Source organism: Centrocercus urophasianus, unplaced genomic scaffold, assembly GCF_019232065.1.
Source record: "Centrocercus urophasianus isolate 14NV4802_14NV808 unplaced genomic scaffold, USGS_Curo_1.0 seq_12, whole genome shotgun sequence".
In the NCBI taxonomy this organism is placed as follows: Eukaryota; Metazoa; Chordata; class Aves; order Galliformes; family Phasianidae; genus Centrocercus; species Centrocercus urophasianus.
Genome location: NW_024884364.1, coordinates 26370591 through 26394026, shown reverse-complemented (window position 1 = coordinate 26394026; position 23436 = coordinate 26370591).

The following is a 23436-nucleotide window of genomic DNA, read 5'->3' as shown; positions in this document are numbered from 1 at the left end:
ATAGGTGAATTAATAAGGAGAAATGTCAGCATTGATGACTATACTGTGTTCCTTTCCAATCTCTTAATTCTGAAAATTGATTTAAAGGAATAAGATAAAGAAATAAAACTGGGAAACAAACACTTTCTGCAGTGAGGTTCAATTGCTGTTAGAGAAACTGGCTCTTGGTGGTCTACTTCATTCTACTTCTTGCATTTATTTTATTTCCCTAAAGCCTGATAAACACTTAATCTGGTGCTGGCTTTGTGGTTGTTCTGCTTGGGTGTGCTGGTTCATAACAAAAGTTTTCCAGAGTTGAATACAGTATTATAGAACAAATAGTTGTAAATAATTTTGATAATCTCTAGCCTTTATTTTTTTTTTTTTTTTTCCAGCTTTTTAAGAGACAACAGAAAGTTTGAAGGTAAGGCAGGAGGGAAGGGGGAGGAAATAAAAAGGGAAGTTCTATATAGGGAAGGAGAGCATGATGGCTCATGGTTTCAAGCATTCAGTGCTGAGGGAAGGAAATGGCATTCCAAGTTGAGATGTGAGCAGAAGCTGGGAGATATCTGTTGCGTGCTTAATGCTGCAGTGCTGTCTTTAGTTCAGTAATATTACGTTACTTAACAGGTTATTTGTAGCTGCTTGCGTCCCAGTTCTGAAGTCCCTTCAGAGCCTTTTTCATCTCTTCCTTATTGCGTTTTCTTTCTGAGCAGAGCCTGAATCTGTGGCTTCTCAATGGACCTATTGTTGTAGACAGTATTTTTGTTACAGTTGTTCCCTTTCTGTTGAAGGTAAGAGAAGAAACGGTCCATTATGTAGAATGGCTCCATTTTTGATCCATTATAAACTTTCCTTAGTGAAGAGAGTGGAAAGATTTCTCATGTTTCGTTTACCCGTGTGCATTTTTTTTTAATCTGATAATATAGTAAACAATTAGTATGTGCAAGTTCAGAGTTAAAAAGTCAGATGTCTAATGGTGGTCTGTTCTGAGAGTAAATACTTGTTTTATTTATACTGTGCCAGAGACCTAGGAGTCCCAGAAGGCTGAATGGGAGCTGGGGTGATGAATGCTTCACTGCTGTAGATTGTTTGAGTAGAATACAGAGCAAGAGAACAAGTTCTTTGGCAGTGGTCTGAAAAAGCCATTTGGTAAACAACTGATTTGAGGCGTGTGATTTTATAGTCGTTTGCTGTATAGTAAAAACAAATTTCATATCTCCAAATCTGGGTTTATGGAAATAGTTTTGTAAGATTTTCAAACTCTCTAGTTAAGCTTTCTGTCTTCAGTGGTGTCATTTGAGTGAGGTGATGCCGACATTGTGCAAATCACAGCGGGTTTAAGGTGGTGATTATTTTTAACAAGCTTGTCACATTAATACAGAAAGCAAAGAAATGAAAAATTGCTGGCATGCATTGTTTGAAGTATGAGAATTTTTATCTACTATTCCTACATGTCCTTTAAAAAAAATTAATTGACATTAATGTTGTCTTCCAGTCTACATTTGTACAGATAAGTGTTATCATAGAATCATAGAATCCTTAGAGATGGAAAGGGGACCTGTGAAGGCCATCTAGTCCAACTCCCCTGCAGTGAACAGGGACATCACAGCTAGATCAGGTTGCCCAGGGCATGATCCAGCCTTGCCTTCAAAGTCTCCAGCGTAAATGACATCTCTGTTCCGATCCAGTGCTTCACCATCCTCACTTTGAAAGATTTTTTCCTTATATCCAACCTAAATCTATCCTCTCTGAGCTTAAAGCATTTTAGACAAAATACACACTGCACTTACATGTACGTTCATAGAAGGTTGCACGTCTCTGCCTTGACACATAGGCAGCATCTTGAAATGGAGCCTGCAGCTCATTTGATAGAAGATGAATGCCTATAAAAGTTATTTGTCTCATTTGCATTTGTACTATACTTTCAATGTCCATTTTCGTGAAATTTCAAGTGTTATATTGGAGAATTGGACTGTAAGAACTGTGAGATGCCTCCGGAGAACCAGTGCAGCAATGGGTTGCTTCTGGCCTGTTCTTTTTGTTTTTAGCATACTGAGATACCTACTGTATGTATCAGCATACAGCTGGCATTCTTCTGTGTAACCTGACTTTAGGACAGTGATCTCAAATTGCAGTTTGTCTGAAAGGTAAAGTGCACAGAGGAGCAACTGTAATGTGAACTGTTCAAACAGGGATGGTGTTTCAGTGAACTTGCTGCTACTGTTCCATGTTTGTTAACTAAGTTCTGACTTCAGGATCAGAATGTGAATTACAGCTGATGATGTTTAACAAGTATGTAAAAGCTATATCCTTGTCTCTGTAGATAGTAAGGAGAAGGAAGTGCTTTACCTAATGTCTTCTGTTCAAAAACCAGCAGTGGGATGTAAAAACAAACAGAACCACTCTGCAGCAATAATCTAAGGAGGGAAAAAAAAAAAAAGCATTGCAAACCCATCAGTTTCTCTTGTTCTCCTGTTTAGTCTAGGAAAGAGTACAGTATCCCAACAGTCTCTCTCCTTTGTAAACTAGATCTGACAGGATAAGCTGGGCCCAATGCAGCTGCAAGGATAGCCAAGCAGCTTTAGTGGGCACACAGTGGGTTTGTGGGATCCCCCCCCAAGCCCCTCTTCACAGCTGCCTCCAAGAACCTCTCCAGATTGCTATTCCTGTGGCTTGTTACTTTGTGCTGCAAGCCCTAGTGCAGGAAATCAAGCAGTTTATAGTGCTTCCATTGTTGCTATCTGTATAATCATACACATACTCTGTATGATCGTTGAAATGGATCTATGGTGTCTGTTTATTCAGGCTAATTGCCTTTGACAGACTTTAACAAGATAGTTTTGAATCAAGAGTGGGTAGGTGTGCTGGGCAACTTGTATCTTAGCAATAAGAAAGCTGTCTGAGCTAGAATATAATATATGTGTGAAGAAAAAAGGTTTTTCAAGCAGGCTGAAAAGATCTTGTGAGGTGACTATCCTGTAACTTTCAACGTCAGTGAAATGGTGCAAAATGCCCTTCTACCCTTCTTTTTTTTCCAAAAGCTTGACATTTAAAACAAACCTACATTTAATTTTTTCTTTTCCATAGTATAGGAAGAAAGGTATGTTGTAGACTCTATGGGTGAATGTATTCTGAAGTGTGCCAAGAAGATGAAAGGCATGCATATGAAATCCAGTTCAGAATGAATGTGTAAGGACATAGCCTGGTGAATACAGTAACTCACACTTAGCTTTTCGATTAGAAAGTGAGAAATTGGTTTAGATAAGTTATCATAGTAGTTTGCAAGTGGAAATCAATAGAGTAGGCAGGTGTTTTCTTAAAGTGTTAAGATGGTGAGGGGAAGAAAATTTACCAATACTTAATAGGACTTTTCTGAAATATTCACTAAAGGTCAAGGATTGGAAGGGACCTTGAAAGATCATCTAGCCCAATCCCCCTGCTGGAGCAGGAACACCCAGATCAGGTCACACAGAAACTTTTGATGGCTTTTGATGTCTCCAAAGGAGGAGACCCCACAACCTCTTTGAGCAAGCCTGTTCCAGTGCTCTGTTACCCTTACTGAAGTCCTTTCTCATATATATGTGGAACCTCCTGTATTCCAGCTTGCAGCTATTGTCCCTTATCCTATCATTGGATGTCACTAAGAGCCTGGCTCCATCCTCCTGACACACACCCTTTAGATATTTATAAACATTAATGAGGTCACTTCTCAGTCTCCAGCGCCCTCAGCCTTTCCTCATAAGGGAGATGCTCCACTCCCTTAATCGTCTGTGGGGCTCTGTGCTGGACTCTTTCAAGCAGTTCCCTGTCCTAATATTAGTAGTCCTTAACTGTTGTCACACTGTCTCTTAAGGTTACTTTGTTTGTTTAGATTTGATACTTATTTTTTGCCTGTATGTAACAAGAGTATTATCTGAAACTAAGTATGTGCAGTTCTGAATATATGTTTGGTTTCCTTGAAACTATTTCATCTCTCAATATAATTGTAACAGGGAAGGTGTTTGTTTTTTGTTTTTTGTTTTTTGTTTTTTTTTTTTTTTTTTTTAAAAAAAGAAAAAGTTTGTGTGGACAACTTGCTTGCTGTTTTGTTAGCAGAGGAAGGAACCACACAATATATATTTGCTTTCTGGGGTCAACCAGGAAAAAGGGTAGCGCCACTGCCTCAACAGAATGAAATAATGTACCAACCAGATCATTGGTTGGAATGAGCAAGTTTAAGGACCTCCTATTTCATATTCAAAGTAATGTGATTGTGAAAGACTTGCTAATTTAAAGCTATACCATCAATAAAGGTGCATTAATACATTTAGCTTGCTTAAGCTTAGGTTGAGTGCAAGCAGGAGAGCTGCTGTGCCTTCTTATGAGTGTTGCCAGGGCTTCTTTAGCCAACCACTATGCTGCTTCGGTGCTGCTGTAAGATGAACCCTCCTGATGTCTTAGTGAAGCCTTGCCTGCCCTCCTGAATCTATGGGAGAGAATTAGAAGGAATGTGGGACAGCTGTAGGAAAGCTTCTCATCTTCTCTTGCTGTGAGCTTCTGGTTGGTTACCAGCTGGAAGCAGAATGATCCCAAACACACAGAATCAGAGAAGGGCCTGAGTTGGAAGGGACCTCAAGGATCGTGGGTCTCCAACCTCCCTGCTACAGGCAGGGCCACCAACCTCCCCTTTTAGTATTAGACCAGGCTGCCCAGGGCCCCATCCAACCTGGCCTTGAACACCTCCACAGCCTCTCTGGACAGCTTGTTCCAGCACCTCACATAGTAAAGAACTTCTCCCTGACATCCAACCTAAATCTTCCCTCCTTCAACTTAAAACCATTTCCTCTTGTCCTGCTGTTATCTACCCTGATTCCCCTCTTGTTTGTAGGCTCCCTTTAGGTACTGAAAGGCTGCAATGAGGTCAACCTCCAGGCTGATCAAGCCCAGCTCCTTCAGTTTGTCTTCACGGGAAAGGTGCTCCAGGCTTCTGATCGTCTTTGTGGCCCTCCTCTGGACCGTCTCCAACAGCTCTCTGTCTGTCTTGTATGAAACTGTTCAAGTCGCTGATCTTTTCAGCTAGTTCATGTTGAAAACACCAGGTAATTCTTGGTGACTGTGTTTAAGAAGGCAGCAGTTGAGACAGTCCCAAAGCTGACATGAAATGGGAGACGCTGGACATTATGGCTCTGTGACATACTTTCAGGTTTTCTTTTTATTCTTTTCTTGCTTGTCTCATGGCATTTCCAAGGAAATCTGCCTAAATTATTGCAGCTGGTATTCTAAGCTGCTGCTTTCAGCAATTGAGCAGAGCTGAAAACAAGAAGGAAAATGTGAAGTGAGCCTTTGAAGGAAGAAAATTGGAAGACAGCTACAGGTTGCTATAGATTTTTTTAGCCCGTATGTGGAATAAGAGCAGAGTTTTAAGGCAATACTTAATGTCAGCCAGGAAAGACTCCAGGATTGTGCTGTATTTTTTTAGTGGTACTGTTTCTGTCAACCTTTCAGCATAACCAGTGAAGTGACTCAGTTATACAAGACAACACGTTGGGTTGAGTGTGTGAAAACAGACGTGTGCAGCTTTCAGAGAGTGTGTTCTTTGAAGGTGAAAAACCCAAAGAGGAGGCAGTGCTGCAGGTTGGGGCAGTAGTTCTGTCAGTGTAGGTCATAAGTGATTTTTAACGTCATCTATGAGGAAAATTTGAGGACAGAAATCACTTGCGTGTTGCTGCTGAGTAGAATTCAGGTCATGGATAGTTTGTGTTCCACCTCTAGTACTCTGAAATTCCTGGTGAGGGGTCAGTATCCCTGCTTAGAGTCTTCAGGTGTTGTATCAAGTGAAATAAATGTTATTTCTGCTTTCTTGCATGTTATGACCTAGTCTTGCTGACAGCCATCATGCTTGTTAATCAATTACTAAGTGGAAAATAAAGTTTCTTGTAGTCTCCTTATTAGGCACCATTAGTGTTCAGTAGAACTTTGTATTCTGGTGCTCCAGGCATGGTAATCAAGCACAGATTTTTTTTTTCCTCTGTGTGGCTGCAGAATGCATGACATTCTTCTCATCGTGACTACTCCTTGTTATGTCTCAGTAAGGCAACAAGTGAGGAGTGGGAAAGCATCGTATTGCTTCTTCATTTATGGCAGCAATTATCAGGATGCTGCAGCTGATGTGTTCTAAAACACAACATGTTTTATTAATCTTCCAGATTATTCAATTAAAACGCAAACAAAAATCCCCACAAACAAGCCACTGTTTGAAGGATTTATGTTCAAAGTGACAGTCATATAATGGAGGTATTGACAAATGTTAGATTTTCATCCTGCAGTATGTGGTTCCAAAATGATTAAAAAAACTGGAGGTTTTTTCCCCTTAGGAGAAGACTAATGCTTTGGTTTTTTTCTGCTTAATGATCTGTGGTTTTAGTCCACTTATTGGTTAAGAAACAGTACTTCATCTTTATTAAGTCTTCCTATTTGGATCAGTTCTTTCTTATCTGATGACAGTAGTTAACAATGAATAATTTCGTGTATCTGCATTTTTTGAGGATCTGAAAGTGCTCTGAAATTTCATCTTTCGTAAGTCTGTTAAATTCAATTAGTGTGAATTTGAAACGGTATTTAAGGCTATTTCTTTTGAATGCAATACTTGTCAAGATCCTTCAAATCAATTGCGTATGAGTATCTTCTTTTCCTACTTGTCAGGACTGAGCACAGCTGCTGTTAGTGATTAGACCCAGCAGAGCTTCTGAAGTTCTTTATTTAAAAAGAGAGGGGAAAAAAAAAATAAAGCAAACAGCCCCCCTCAGCATCACCAACAAAAATAAAAATAACCCTGAATTTTGCCATCTAGTTCACCTCTTCAATCAGTCGTTTTCTGTATCCTTGTGTGAGTTGAACATCGTAGTGCAAAAACCTACGTGTTTGTTTTGTGCAAAAGAAAGTTTTTTCATGTTTGGTTTTCTTTTTTTCCTTACGTTTTTCTCACTTCAGAGTAGTTTTGCGTTAACTAAGCTTCTAGACAATCCCTACTACTCTCTTTCATTCAGAAGTGATAAGAACAGTGCTCTGGAAGAAAGCCCTTAGACTGTAAGATTTAGTCCCTCCCTAAGCCTGAGCAGCACAGATGTATGTAGGTCACGGTGCTCAGTAGTGGTTGGTAAAGTTGGAAATCCAGAACCCACAGTTCTCCTTCGTGATATAAATTGGAAAGGGAAGACCAACAGTGTCTTGTGCTGTGTTTTTCAGTGTTTAGAGCCACAATAAAAAAACAGTAAGGATTTTTGTGAAGACAAGGTATGGAAGAATTTAAGTAAATCCTGTGTCTTTGATGCACACACATATATATATATATATATATGTGTGTGTGTGTGTGTGTATATATATATGTGCTTTTAGATGCAAAATGTTTTTGGACTATATCATAAGAAAGGTAGAAAACGGAAGTGCACAAGTCAGAAAAAACCAAACACTTCCATAGCATTTGTCTTAATGTATGGCTGTCTGGCTTGGATTTTTTCTTTCTTTTGTTCCTTACTGCTTCCCATATATTGTTTTTTGTTTATCTTTTTGAATTTTATCATGAAGTTTATGAAGTCAGAGATTTTATCTTAATTAGCTTTCTCTGTTATTGTTGTGTCAACAGAGGCTAATTTGATTCAGGCCTGATAGAACTCCAGTTGAGGATGGGTTTGCTTAGTTTATCAGGTTAAGCTGTAGACCAATTGGCTGGTACAGTAGTTCCTTCATTTTATTATTTCCAATGAGGTTAAGACTCCTGGTTTATGTGATTTGCCCTTGTAAGTCTATCATGACCGTGCAGATGTTGAGTAATCCCTGTGCTGAATGGAGAATTTGTGATGTGATTCATTGTGCAGCACATTGCCTAGCCTACTAAACTAAGTTCTTTTCCCTCTATCTTCATTTGCTGGTTCACTTCCTTTCCTCCTATTTTTGCTTGCTAGTTGTTGGAAGTAATAGGTACTTCTGAGTTGGAACAGAATGATGTGAAATCCATTCCTCTGGCACATACAGTATAGTAGCATTTCATGTGAAAACGTGCGAATTGTAGAAACCTGAAATGTGCATTCTTGAGATGATGGCAGATATTTTGATTTTGTCTTCTTTCTCAAAGTCTTAAAAACCTTTGTCTTTCTCTCTTAAGAAACTCAAAGTCTGTTTCCTTATTACTTACATATTTTTCATGAATATTTTATGTATACAATAATGCTGGACTTCTCTTTGTTGTGCTAGTTGAAATTAAATACACAGTTTCTGTCAACTAGAGCAATAATGGAGAGTATAAGAGAAATGGTTTCATCTCCAAGTCCAGGAGAATTGGGCATAGTGATGGTTGAAGGCCAAGTTTTCTTTTTAAAATGCAGCATAATTATTACAAAAAAAAAATACCACTATACTGGTAATTGCTGTTAGGGAAACCTGTACTGAAAGCAGCTGCTCAACAAGAGCAGCTGTAGAGAGTAAATCTTGTGTCTAGTGGGACAGTAGGGCTTGGGATTTTTAAGAGTAATAGATAATGGTGAAGTACCCTTTAATATGGAACAGGATCTTTTTTGGCATGAGATGCCAAGTAATGCTTTACTCGTTTCCTTCTTGTCACAGTACTGATGTTATGGAGAAGCAGAATTTCATTCCATTTTTATGGGGTGAGGACTGAAGGTCTGTCTCAGCATGCAACTCAATCTCATGGCAGCTAGTGTTAGGCTTCCATACGTGTCTTGAAAGTAGTCCAGGTAATTCACTATGTTGTTTAATCCTAGTGTTGACGGATTAGTTCCTTCTGGCTTGCTTATGTTGGTGCTCTTGAGAGCTAAAAAAAGACCTCTCTAATTAGAGACATGCTGGCATCCTGGGTAGCGTAGTATCTTGGGAAGGATCTTACGGAAGTGCTCTTCGCTGAAACAGTCATTGACTCCTCACCTTGCCAGAAGCTGGCGGTTAAAGTCAGCAAATGCCAGAAATATGTTTATTCATCTTCCTGTTGTTTGTAGAACGAAGTTAGGAAATCGGTGATAATTTTCGTAAGCCAACTCGTAGGACGACTTGCAGAGAGGAATTAGTGTCTCAGGCTGTAGTAGTCCTGCGTCAGGTGAAGGCGAGGGGGACATCTGGCGTATTTGTGGAATGCTGTAGCAGTGCAAAACAGCTGACAAATGCTGTGTGTTTAAATTGGCCAGTTACATCTGGCTTCTCACATGGCTGTGTTCAGGTGCTTGCAGTTCATCCAAATGGCAACAAAGGGGGTTATCATTCTGGGTATTTTGAAGAATGCTGTTTGCAGTGTGGTCCGTGGAGCAGTTACTTCAGCAGTGTAAGTGTGTTGAGGTTAGCTAAACAACTATGTAAAAGAGTAATGAAAATAAGTTATCAGCTTATTTGTTGTACAGTTGATGCATAGAGTAGGTCCTGGGTCACAAACAGAACGCCAGCTCTTTTGGTTGTTGGGAATTGCTGAATAGTCAGACTGCAACAGGAGAAAAGTCTGCTGAGTAGGTGGGCTGTGCTTCTCTTACTTCCTGGAGGAGTTTGCAAAGTGAGCTGTTTCTTCCACTGCGGTTATCTGTAGATCTAGAGCAATTAATTTACTAATTCAGTGCTTCTTCCTACACTAGGGAAACTCTGTAAGCCTGCAGTTTCTTCCAAGTCTGTAAAATGTGGCATCACTTTTTCAAGGAAGTTTGTTTCAAGAAAGTTCATGTGCTTTCTATACTTCAGCTCATTTCAACTAACGTGTTGCAAAAAATATGGAATTTGTGTAATATGTCAGCCATGTGAGAGTCATAATTGGAAGTGCAATTTGGGTATTTGTTTCCCTGCTCTTCCTTTCCTTTCCCTTTAATTCTGTGAGCTGTTGAGTATTAATTCATTTTATGGATTTGAGGTAAAATGTAATTATCCTTCAGATTAGCATCCTCTTATAATCTGTCCTTTTGCAGCCCAAGTTTTAGCAGCATGAGTTGGGGAAAAAAAGCACAACAGTATTGGGGAAAAAAAAAAAGAAAAAAAAAAAAGAAAAAAAAGAAAAAAAAGAGTGAAGATTCCATAGAGAAGAATTGTTCTAGTGTGAGATGCTTACTCAAAGTGCTGCAAATGTGATGGATGAGATGTGAAACTGTGTTTTTAAGTCAACAGCTACTTCAAATGAATTCTCGAAAATGGAAGACATTCTATTAAAAATAAGTCAATAAGTTACTGAGCACTGACATTTGAGCTATATAGCTCATTTGAGGAACTGACATTGCACAAATGTTAGCTTGTTTATCAAATTTGTCAAACCAGAATAGTTCCTCATACACTTTTTGATCTGACAGGTGCAATTTAAATTCATTCAATGATAGAGTGGTTCTGCATAGTATTTTCCTTTTTACATGCATCCCGTGCACAAAAATAGTTTTATTATGTAATTTAGACTAATTTAAGGTACCTTTTTGTGAGGGGAAAAAAAGGGCTTTAATACAGATGAACACTAGATCTTAGGGCTCTTCTAGTGCTTGCTTTCACTTTGTAGTTTAAACTTGACAGGCTTTCTGGTGATAAGTTTAAATTCAGTGTCACAGCATTTCTGCAAATGTAGGTATGCCAAAAGAATTAACATTTGTTATATGTTTGTTCATAGAATCACAGAATCATTATGGTTGGAAAGACAAATAAAGTCATCTTGTCCAACCATCGACTCTTGTATGTGACCACTCATAATCAACCAACTCAGTTGATTAGAATAAGTAAATGTGTCTTTCCTCAAACTTGTGCATCTGTTGGATTGCATGTCTTCTTTTCTGTTTTTCTTTTTCCCTATGCAGTAGAACACATGGAGGACCATGTGGCTTTTCTCACTGGGTCCCACGTGCGTGAGGTGAGGGCTGGAGGACAAGGCCTGGCCTGCTGTCCTGTGCATTGTGTTGCTTGCATGGTCCTGGAATCACAGAATCATTAGGGTTGGAAAAGATCATCTAATCCAACCATCAGCCTATCCCCACCATGCTTACTAACCATGTCCCTCAGTGCCACATCCTCAGTGTTCTTCAACACTTCCAGGGGCAGAGACTGTATCACCTCCCTGGACAGTGCATCACTACTCCTTCTAAGAAGAAAATTTTCCTAATACCCAATCTGAACCTTCCCTGGCACATCTTGAGGACATTCCTACTTGTCCCATCACTGTTATCTGGGAGAAGAGGCTGACACCCACTTTGCTACAACCTCCTTTGAGGGAGTTGTAGAGAGTGATAAAATGTCAGTTCAAGTTGCATGGAGATGTGTGAAGCATGTTTTGTGGTTATTTTTTTGAGGAGATAGGCATTTCTGTAGGGATGCTGGGAGACTCATTGACATTGTACTTGTTGACAAATCTATGCTAAGTATATCTTTTCTTTTTAATATTCATAGAACTGGCACAAAAATCTAACTTGTATGACTTGCTGGGAATTCCTGATTCCCTTCTTTTCCTTGACTATGCTCAGGGATGTTGATTTTTTTGTAGCTAAAGCTTAGTTTGTAAGCCTTTCTCTCACGAGTATTTTTCTGCAAAGAGGTGTGAACTGAGTCCTTGCTGCACTCATTCTCCTTCATACTTTTTGTTGCTTTCAGCTACTCTGAAGAAATCCTTCAATTCCTAGAAATGTGCTTCAACTTGCATGTGCAAATTTCTTTTTTCCTACCTGAGGAAGGTTTAAACCTGAACTGGAGTAAATATAATGTATGCTTCAGGAACCTGTGAAGGGTAAAGGTGAGGTGGGCAGTCAGTTGCCAGAAGACAGCTCTGAGGAAAACATCCTCTGTGGCCTTGGGAGCAGTCTTGTTTTCTGTGTATTTGTGGAGCGGGCTGCTCTGAAACTGCTGCAGAGGAGTTGGCAAAGTGCTGTTACAGCGGTTTTTGGGGCTATTTGTGAAGTAGAAGAGCAGTACAGAGGTGTTTACACTTGGCTTAAATAGGATATGGTTACGGCAAATAAAAGCTCTGGTTTGCTAGGAGCTTTTTGGTAAACTCTTTTTCTCAACCAAATTCCTAGTGCATTGAACTTCTGAAAAGCTGGTGAGTTTTTTGTAAAGCAGCTGGGAGTCTGCAGCTGAGAGGCAGCCATTTTCTTTCCTTATGGCTGGAAACATTTGTCTTCCAGGAGGGAACAGTTGTGTGTGCAGTTCTGCTGAGCAGTCAGTAGAGTGGTTTTTTGACCTATTACCTTCCCACGGATTGGAAAAGGGGAAACATAACCCCCATTTTCAATAGGGGAAAAAAAGATCCAGGAAACTACAGGCCAGTCAGTCTCACCTCTAACAGATCCTTCTGAATGCCCTATAAACTAACATGGAAAATAAAGATGAGGTAATTGGTAGTAACCAACATGTTTACACCAAGAGCAAGTCATACCTGGCAAACTTGGTGACCTTTTATGATGGAATTACAGTGTCAGTAAATAACGGAAGAGCAACTGATGTCAAGTACCTGGACTTCTGCAGAGTGTTTGACACTGTCCTCCTGCATGACATCCTGGTTGCCAAATTGGAGAAAAATGGATTTGGTGGATGGACCACTCACTGCATAAGGAATTGTCTGGATAGTTGCACTCAGTCTGTGATCAATTGCTCAGTGTCCAAGTGGACACCATTAATGACTGATGAACTTCAGGGGTTGGTGCTGGGGCCGATGTTATTTAAAATCCTTGCAGACAACATGGAAAGTGGGACCAAGTGCACTATTAGCAAGTTTGCAAAAGAAACCTAGCTGAGTGGTGCAGTTGAAATGTCATCCAGAGTGACCTGGACAGACTTGAGAGGTGGGCCTACACCAACCTTGTGAAGTTTAACAAGGCCATGTGCAAGGTCCTGCATTTGGGTTGGGGTAGTCTCAAGCACAGATAGAGGTTGGGTGGAGAATATCTTGAGAGCAGCTCTGAGGAGAAGGATTTGGGAGTGTCAGTTGATGAAAGATTGAATATGAACCAGCAGCATGCACTTGCAGCCCAGAAGACCAACCATATTCTGGGTTACATCAAGAGAAGTGTGACCAGCAGGTCAAAGGAGGTGATTCTGCCTCTCTTCTCTGCTCTTGTGAGACCCCACCTGGAACACTGCATCCAGTTCTGGGACTCCCAAAACAAGAAGGACATGGAGCTGTTGGAGGAGGTCCAGGGGAGGGTCACAAAGGTGATCAGAGGGCTGGAACACCTCTCTCTGAGGACAGGCTGAGAGAGCTGGGGCTCTTCAGCCTGGGTAAGGGAAGGCTCCTAAGAGACCTTATAGCAGCCTTCCAGTACCTGAAGTGGGCCTACAGGAAAGCTGGGGAGAGACTTTTTAAAGGGCAGGTAGTGACAGGATGAGTAGAAATGATTTTAAACTGGAAAAGGGCAGATTTAAACTAGGTCATAGGAAGAAATTCTTTGCTTTGAAGGTGGTGAGACACTGGAACAGGTTGCCCAGAGAGGTTGTGGACGCCCTCTCCATGGGAGCACTCAAGACCAGTCTGGATGGGGCTGTGAGCAACCTGGTCTAATGAGATGTGTCCTTGCTTGTAGCAGGGGGATTGGAACTAACGTGATCTTTGACGTCCTCTTCAACCCAAACCATTCTATGATTCTATTTTTGTAGTCTGACAACAGTAATTACTGTTTCTATATTAACATTATACAATAAAAACTGTTCCTAAATTATTCATGCTGATGGTTGACAATCTCTTACTCTTGCGACACTGTCTCTAAAGAAAATTTGACAGATGGAAAATTTTCCTTGCTTTTAAAGGCAAAGCGACGCCTTTAAGCTGTGGGGAAACAATAGTTTGGTATTTCCTCCTTTTTAAATTTGGATTCTTTATTTATTTTTGGCTTGATATCCTTTCCTTTCTTCTAGAGGTTATTTCCATTACGCATCTGAGAAATCTGGCTATTGAAATAGCTTTTTATGTGTTTACGTTCCTCATGGTTGCATAAAAGTCTAGGAGGAACATCACTATCATGAAAGCTTAAATAGTAAGTCTAGGAGTCTATGTGCTGTGAGTTTGAGAAAAGTTGTAGTTTACCAGTGGACAGGAAGTGATTAATTCCTGTTGGATGACAAGAGCCTTGTCATCCAAGAACTGTGGATTTCTGAGGTTCAGCAGCCGTCGTCACTTGTGGGATGCAGAGCATTGAATGTGTGCAGCCATAGCACATCAACAAGGCTACCTCCTGTTTTACCTGCTAAATGTGTAAGGGAAGGTAGAGTCTTATTGCACACTTCATTTTTGTCTTTATTTTTTTTCATAATAATGATGAGCACACACTTCAAAGATAGGATTTATTTTAGTTTTTTAATAGTCGTAGAGAAAGCACATTGCCTTGCATGCGAGTTGGTGCTGTGAACTTCTCATTTCCTGAATGTGGTCCAAGTGCTTGGAGGAAGTGCAGGCATCGTTTCCAAGGGTGATGTGACTTGAAGGTGCTTGTTCTTCACAGTATTTAGATTCCTTTTAGGTTTTTATCTTCAACAGGTACTCAACTACAATACAGAATACAGAACTGCAATGGTTGACTTCTCGATTGAAGGGCTGGAACTGCTATTAGCATTAGAAGTAGAAAGCAGGGAGACATTATTCTAAGCACCTTCTCTAATGAGAAGGTTATTTGTTGTTCTTGAATAAGCTGTAGATATGGAGGTTGTTACTGTGTCCTCACTGTGAAAAATAATTGCAAATGGAACAAACTAGTACAAAATATGCTTTGAAGGCTTATGATAGTGGCTTTGGGTTAGTATTTGCAGAATGAATGATTGCAGCCTGTATCAGAGAAGCCCTCTTCAAGAACTCAGGAATGCTTTTTGATGTTTTAGTGTCTAATAAATAGTACACACAAGGTCTGATGCTTATTTTCATGTTCTATTGTAGTACTTCTTAATTATAAATGAATAGCAGAGTTCTGTCTCTATTAAGTATTGTAATTTCAGTCTATTGATGGAAAACCTCTCAAGGTAAAACCTTGCTGTCTGTATTTTTTGAACATAACCTTAGTTGTGAACAAAGACAGTGCTGTTGTTGAAACAGGGATTATGGAGAGCTGTTAGCAAATACATTAATTACTTTCATAGTTGCAGAAAGCAGTGACGCTGAATGAATGAGAGGGCTGTACTTCCTCTTAAATAATGGTGCTTAATTGGAAAAGCTTTTGCTGTTCAGATACAGAGTGAAAAAGAAATCCTAAAATTACTTCTTTTAAGGACCATTAAGATTTCTTGTTTGTGTTTTTTGTCTTTTTTTAAATTTAATTTCTTTTGTAATGAGTTAAACTTCTTTCAGTCCTCTGTTCTCAGCTACAAAAAGCCTTTTTGAGCATCTTGGAAATCGTGCAAACTGCAGCTAGCATGCCCAATACCCTGAAGCATCTGCACCTCTCCTCTGCCACATTTGTTAAATTTGGTCCAGAAAAGGGGGAGCAAAGAGGGGTATCTGTACCCCATCTTCATTTGGGGAGGAAGTTGTTACCCAGGTCTTTTAACTCTTGCACGATGTCTTTTATTAAAAGCAAACGTTCTGGCATCATATACGTTTGGAAATGACTGCTTTCCCTCTCAAAGCAAACCTCAAAGTGCTTGGTTTTGAAGACAGGCTTTAGTAATTAAATTGCTTCATTCGGGCGACTTACCTTGTTTTGTCATACTTTGATTAAGCTTGCAAATATTAATTATTTGTCAAAAGATAATTGGAAAGAAGCTGGATTATGTCTCCTTTGATTATCCAAAGCGCTGTGCATACAATAAGCAGCTATATACCTGTTGAGCTTTCTCTTATGGAATCTTTTCCTGATGCCACTCTTTAGCATTTATCGTGTGATTTTTTTTTTTTTTTTTTTAATGTTCTCACCTAAAGAAGCAGTTTGTATTGAAGTGGTTTTTTTCTTTTTTTTTTTTTTTTTCCTGTGAGCAGGCAAGATACTTTTCAAGTATAATGTTCTAGTAGTTTTAATTTCTTTACTGTCAGATATTTTAAGCACTTGAATATTTAATTCCTCATAAAGGAAACACAGCAGGGAAGTGTGCAATAAGGTGCAGACAATTCTGGAAGGACTGAGTATTGCAGCTGAAACACTGCTGAAATGCTGAAACTCTTCAAGGGAGAGCCTGCTGTCAGCACTGCTCACTGCACACATAATATACTATCAGCACTTCCAACTCTTATTACAATTTTGCAATTTGTTAATAGATCTGTAACAAAGGCAGTAATTTTCTTTTCTATATCAGAAAGATCAGTTTGATGCTTTAACAGCTTGTGGTGTTAGATAAATATTTACACAGTTTTAAGTAAGGTCTATTTAGGTAATTGTTTTCAGGATCATTAAATTGCTACTTTGCAAATACCTGTGCTTTCCATTTTGGAAATTCAATTCTGATGGAGATGCCTTATTTATTAAAGTGATGAGAGTAGTAGTAGTGTTTTATTTGGTCTTTGAACACTGTGTCTATACTGCTTAAAAAAAAAAAAAGAGTATGGCTGTTATAGTTCACTGGGGGCAGCATGTAATTGATCTGTCATTTAATAATTTGCAGCAAAAAAGCATGTGCTGCTACTTTGAGGTTGTGCATAAAGGAGACAATAATATATGATCACAGCTTCATAAATATACCCACAGTTTCCACTTTTGCAGAATACTAATAATGCAAATAGTTGGTGTTAGTGTAATTTGTGTTGCATGGGTTATTTTTTGGGAGACTAATTTGCCCTGCAGCTTTTGGATTAGTCAAGGAGAGATTTCCACCCCAGATATTATTGTAAATGGTTGGACCATAGCTTTATGTTATTCAGTGTAACTGTATAGAAGCTGCTTGTCTGGGTAGATCAATGCTCTAGATTATTTGATCGTGTTGCAGCGCAGATAATTTTTCTTGGCAGGCAATGAATGTAAGTCAATTAAACCACTGGCTATGAAGAAAACTTGAGTGATGCATAAAATTCGTGTATTTTAGCTGGATAATATACCACTGACATGACCAGTGACTCATTAATTCAAGTGTTTTAAATGTTGTGACATTCCGTATGAGGCGAATCACTTTCACTACATTGAGCTTTTTCTCTCATTTCACTCTCTTGCCTAATTCTTTAAGTTGATTTTGTTCTTTGAGTGTCCAACACTTTTGGAAGAAGTGCGACATTTTATGTTCAGGTAGGGTTGTTCAGTCCTCCTTGTGATGGCACTGATGTTGGATGTATCTGAGAATGGTTCCTAAACTTGTATGTTATCAGCAACTTCTGCAGACTAGAGACTCACTAAATTAGTAATCTTTTATTTTTAGCCTCACTGTGATTGTGAAGCATCATCACAATCCAGTCCCTGAGGGCAGGAGGCAGGAACAGAGCTATTTTTTCCTCAAAGTGCTGTGACGTTTGAGGCCTTTAAGACAAACTTGATAGGAAGAGAGATAGTGTGAAGAGAACTGTTTCATTCTCTTGATGTGATACAAAATGTGACTCAGTCTCTTAGCTGGAGATTTTCAGGACAGCCCCGTCAGAAGTTTCTAGCACACCTTTAATTCCCTGTAGAGTTTTTGTAGCACAGTCCTGATGGAAAATTTAGTTGGGGTTTTGGGAAAGGCTTAGTGTCCAAATGGCAGCGTATAGCCTAGATGTGCAGTAAGTGTTGTCAGCTGTGTTACACAGTGTTTGGTGTTCAGTGCAGCTAACTTAGGAGGCAGAAATCTGCAGCAGGCCTGCCATAAGAACTGAAGCTGGAAAATCTGTACAAACCCCAGGATGTGTAGGTGAACTTAGTAGAAGTGAACGCATCTGAATGTTTGCAAGTATCATGGTTTGGTGTTTTTGCTTTTCGGTATTCCACATCATAACATCATGGAGAGCACTGGGAGTTAAAGTATTAAAGCTCCAATTTCGGGTACCTGTCCCTGTACATCGCAGAATTCATGGGATCTGACCCTTCCGGGTTGGGCAGTCTCTTACTGCCTTGCAGAGGGTGCTGGAGGGTGCTTTCCTAGCCGTACCAGGCTTTTCAGGTTTGTCTGAACGCTCTCTCCAATTTTATTTGATTTATTAGTCCAATATCATAATTAGTAAAATGTTTTCCTCCATCGATCGTTGCCACTGGTGTTTTTTCCTTCCTTGAGCCCAGCTCCAATCTCCCTATCCTTTTTCCATTTTCCTTCCCAGTTTGTGGGACTGGGGGGGGCCGGGGGCCTACTGCCCCCATGTCATGGGCATAGATTGCTCTAGTTTACTCTGTGGCAGCGAGATATGGAGTAATTTTGTTAGAATATCTCATACTTAGTGCTTTATGTACCTTTTTCCTACTGGTAGATGCTATGCTGAGCACATTAGCAGAAATTCAATATAATATGAGGTCAGAAACTGGCCTAAGGCCTTATCAGCTTGAGTTTACTTGTCATGTTGAAGCTTTTTAAAACATAACTACAACTTCCAGCTTGTGTAGCTGGAAAAGACTCCTGGTGAGAGAGGAGGCACAGGCAGTGAGTGTCAGAGGCTCCATAGCTGCCAGTCCAGTGTGAAGCTGCCTTAGGAGCTTCAAGGCTCTTCTCATCTCATCAGACTTAAAGTTAAATAGCAACAATCCCTCTTGAATTACAGAATGGGTTTGGGCTGGAAGGAGCCTCAAAGCCCATGCTGCCTCAACCCTTGTCCTGAGCAGGGCTGCCCCCACCAGCTCAGGCTGCCCAGGGCCCCATCCAACCTGGCCTTGAGCACCTCCAGGGATGGGGCACCACAACTTCTCTGGGCAGCTGTGCCAGAGCCTCACCGCCCTCTGAGGAAAGAATTTCATCCAAACACTTTACGTAAATTTCTCTTCTTTTAGTTTAAAGCCATTCCCCATTGTCCTGTCGTTATCAGACTGTGTAAAACGTTGGACTTCTTCCTGCTTATAAGCTCCCTTCAAGTACTGAAAAATTACTGTTCATATTTAGAAATTTGCCATGTCTTAAAAAAGATCCTGTAAAGTTAAGGCTCCAAGGACTAATCCCTTGCTGGTATCTCTTTGAGCCAATCTTTTGGGAGTGCTCTTTGGTGGGAAGTGACAAGAGGTGCAGCCTGGTGCTTCTTGCAGACATGTTAGTGTTTTTTCACTTTTGCTTTGGGAAAACAAGAGAAGGCTGCCTGGTGTACAGGCCTGCCTCTTAGGGCTGCATAGAGAAATGGGAAGGAACTGAAACATGTGGCATCAAATATTCTTGAGTATCTGTTAATTAGCATATGGTTATTGGTCCACGTGGTTATTGTGGACCAAGTACACAGTTGATTTTTAGCTTTATGGGTTTCAGCCTTTTGCCTGTGGGTTTTGTTACAGTCAGTAGGTTTGCAGAGAGAAAAAACAATGTGTAATGCAATGCGTAGCTTAATGCTGTAGCCACACTTTGTATTATTTCAGGGATCACAGTTGAACAGTTTGTGACAGAATCACAGAATTGTAGGGGTTGGAAGGGACCTCCAGAGATCATCGAGTCCAACCCCCCTGCCAAAGCAGGTTCCCTACACCAGGTAGGGAGACAAATTAGCTCTTGGAAGAATAGGAGTAACGGGGCTGAAAGATGCTTGCAAAATGGGTGAAGGGAAATCTTTATGCTGTTAATGACCTTCTTGTTCAGGTTTCAGCTACAGGCCCAGAAGAAGCTCTCTAGGTTTCATGAGGCCAAGGTCAGATCTGCTAATGCAGTTAGCTTTTGCCTTCACGTAAAGGAGTGTTCTTCAGATTGGCTATTGTGTTGGCCACCACCTGTGCATGAAAGACACCATCAACATCCCTGTTTCTGTAGACTTCACAGCAGGTGATTTCTTGAAAAGCAAGAAGCTGCTGGTTTTCAATAAAAGAAAGTGCAACAGCAGACCAACTTCTTATTTTCTTTATAAATGAAATATCAGATAGCAAAAATCTTGGGTTAGAAATGTATTTCATAGGCAGAACTAGCATGAAGTCTGTCTCAAAAAATGAATCTGCCAGTTAAAACTTGTGCAATGGAACTGCAGGTTTCATCGGTAGCGTGCTGAAAATACAGAGTATGAAATTGTTCCTTGTTAGAAAAGTTGAGAGATTCATAGCTGAAATACCTGGTTTGCACTGTGGCCGTATTCGCTTACCTTCAGGTATTAAATAGTTTGACGTTGCATTGTTGTTTTGTTTTCCTCAAGTAAAAAGTTTTAAAAGGTGATATATCCTTTCTAGTTGTTTGCTTGAAAGCTCCTATCTCCAAGCCAGGGATGTGACAGACAAATCCATTAACCCGCCATCCTTGCTTAAGGGCATCTAAAGGAGTTCAATTTCAGAAGCTGAGATTTGCATTATTCATGATCATGATCTAAATGCTTTAGTTCTGTTTACAGTGCCTGTTAATTGCTCCTGTATTTCTTTATGATTAGTAACTTTGAGCTGTCTTAATCAGTAAGATGAAGTGCTGTGCTGAGCAGTTAATTACGATGGCCCTGTCAGCTCAAAATAAAGCAAGCTAAATGTGCTTGTGGCTTGTTTGAGTAATTGGATTAAGCTAGGAGAAGTCTTGTCTCTTCTGAAGGGAATGAGGTTTTAAGTAGACAGTCATAGGCTGTCCTTTTAGTTAAATTGATAGCACTCCCAGCAAACTGCCACGTTTTTTTCCCCCAACTTTAGTTGGAGAAGGTGAAGGAAAAAAAAATCAAACAAACCAGAAACTTCTCCATAAATTTGTAACTTTTTTTTTCTTGGCAAGGTCACAAAGTATGCTATCTTAAGTCTGCTGCTCATACTTTCTTCTTCTAATAGAGATACCTGTTGGGTTAGCTGATGGAGAAAATTGAAAGTGTTTGCAAGTAGAGACCACATACCATATAGTGAATGACTTGGTTCTGTTTCATTTGAAGTTCTGGTTGAGCTATGCTGCATTTGTAAAGGAAAAAAAAATACTTGCAGGATTTTATGCAAGTGATATACCACTTTTGAGGTGCTCTGGAGTTGCTTAAATAGTAATGTAATATTTCTACTTATCAAGGCAAGCTGGATAACTTGTCCATTTGTGGAAAATTCTCTAATTTACTCAGTGGAGGGCAAGGGATGGTTGACTGTTCAATTAAGTAAAAGTGGTTTCCTTGGTAGAAGAAAAGCTAAGGTAGGGAAGGGAAATCATTGCCAATAGAGCAGTTTTCCTGTTTCAGTTTCTAAGTTAAATTACAATAACATGTTAGCACCTTAAAGAAGGCAGGAAACTAAATGTTCTCTCCTTTTCAAAAACTAAAAGCTGAAATGCTTGTTTTAATTGTGGCATTTTAACTTGCACTGATAATTTAATACTGAGAGTAGTTAGATGTTGACTCAGTGTTTCTGGCTGCAGAATGTTTCATCACTTTAAGCATATGAAATTCATTCTTTTTTGGTTTGCTTAAATGAAGAGCAAAGAAATTAAAGATACTGGATTTGTAATACCTCTTGTAAAGGAGTCTTTCAGTTTCTTCAGTTTTTCATGAATTCTTAATGATTTTAATTTTTCCCTTGAGAAATATTCTGGCTAAAAATTAAATGTAAAAAAATAAGCATTTAAGCATAAGTGCCATACTCTACCATATCTTGAATGTGACAGGCTCACTTCTGGGAAGTGAATGGCTACGAATCCCCGTTGTCTTCTCTTATAACAAATGTAACCTGAAGAGGAGGTGTGTGTGTGTGTGTGTGTGTGTGTATGTGTATGTGTGTTGAGTTTCTCAGATGTACTTCCTGCAATATATGTTACCAGGTAGACAACTCCTAAGGGCAGAACTGGTGGAAAGAAGATCATCTGATATGCATTATTGATGAGGTCTTTCAGAATGTTGTCAGCTAATCTACCAGCCTTTGCTGTACAGGAGGAAGAGGCCATGCCCGTTCCTCAGTGCTGCCTTCCCTCCTACCTACATGCTGCAGGCTGTTTGGTGCCTGTGATCCTCCTGGGAGACAGCTGGCCCAGAAGAGGAGGGAGCTGGGAGAAGACAGGGCTTCTTTCTGTGGGATTTTAAGATGGTAGAGTCCACAGATTGTGCATGGAGATGCTGGGAGGCCCTTCGTGCATCTGGTTGCAGTAGTTCTACAGGGTTAGCTTGGGCCTGGGACCTCAACCTCATAGCACCAAATGGTGAGAACTGAGCAAAGTAGAAGTGTTGATAATGCAGCCTTAACCTGTCCCCTTCTTAAGCAGAGGCACACTGTGGAATAGGCTCCCCGGGGTGGTGGTTGAGTCACCATCCCTGAGTGTGTTTAAAAACCATTTGGATGTGGTGCTCAGGGACATGATTTAGCGGAGGGCCGTTAGAGTTAGGGTAGCATGGTTAGATTGTGGTTGGTCTTGATGATCTTTAAGTCTTTTCCACCCTGAGCTATTGTATGATTTTCTAGTACTTCAGTTTGGTTTAATTTCCCAAAGGATTTGTTGCTTTCAGAGTTGAGCGTAGTGCTGGTAGAAAAGGAAGGCGCAAAGGCAGTAAGCCAGGGGGTGGTCTGGGTGTTACAGTGATGGTCTGTTTGGCCTAACCGTGCAAGGATTGACTTCCCTTAGTTTTATTTCAAGTATTAAATAAGCATTTAGCAATGCTAAAGCGGCTTCTCTAGTCCTGTTGGCAGCTCTCATTTTATTTTGGCAACGTTCACATCTCATACAAGATTTTGCAAACAGTTTTCCACTTCTGTTTGGACAGGAAGATGGTGTCTCATTTATTTCATAGGGGTAGATCAAAAGGAGGAGGGTTAGCTCGATAGCTGGAATTACGCAGATATTCAGGTCTTTTCTCTTTAATGAATGAGAACGATGGGAACATCCTTTCATGGTGTATATTTGTGTGTAATGATAGTAATAAACAGCAATTTCACTGGACTGTGAGATGGAAGGATTCTAAGGTTGTTTATATGGTATGAACAGCTCCACAGAAATGACTAAGAAATGGTAAAAATGAATCTGTGCTGCATGAGACATTGCTGTGCCACAGGAGTGGCAGTGAGGAGTTTCACCTCCTGGGTGATGCCTGCTGATTTTTTTTTTTTTTCAGCCTCTTCTAATCCAGTTCACAGTCAGTGCAGCATGGCCTGTCCCTGTTCCTGGCTGGGAGCAGATTCTTTAGCTGGTTTTGGACACGTGTAACCTTCCCAGGAGTTTTCACTCAGCTTCACTGTTGTGGTAGGCCTGCTGATTTTTTCATTTCAGCTGCTGATTTATCTACTTTTAGAAGGCTTTGTTACCCAGGCAGCATCTTGAGATTGATTTCAGCAGTGGTGGAGATTAAGATGAATTAGAGGGCAGGTAGGGTGCACCTTGGGGATAAAGAGAGTCCTATGGCTTTTTGAAAACAGGACATTTGAAATTGTTTCCTGTTTTCCCTGATCCATATTTTGGGAATTTTGGGATGATTTTTATCAGTGATCAAAATGGGTAGGTACAAGTAACAGTGGAATAGAATCTTTAAAATGTTTAATTGCATACAAGTGTTTTTTTTTTTTTTTTTTTTTTTTTTTTTTTTTTACCTTTCCAAGTTTTGGGAAGGAA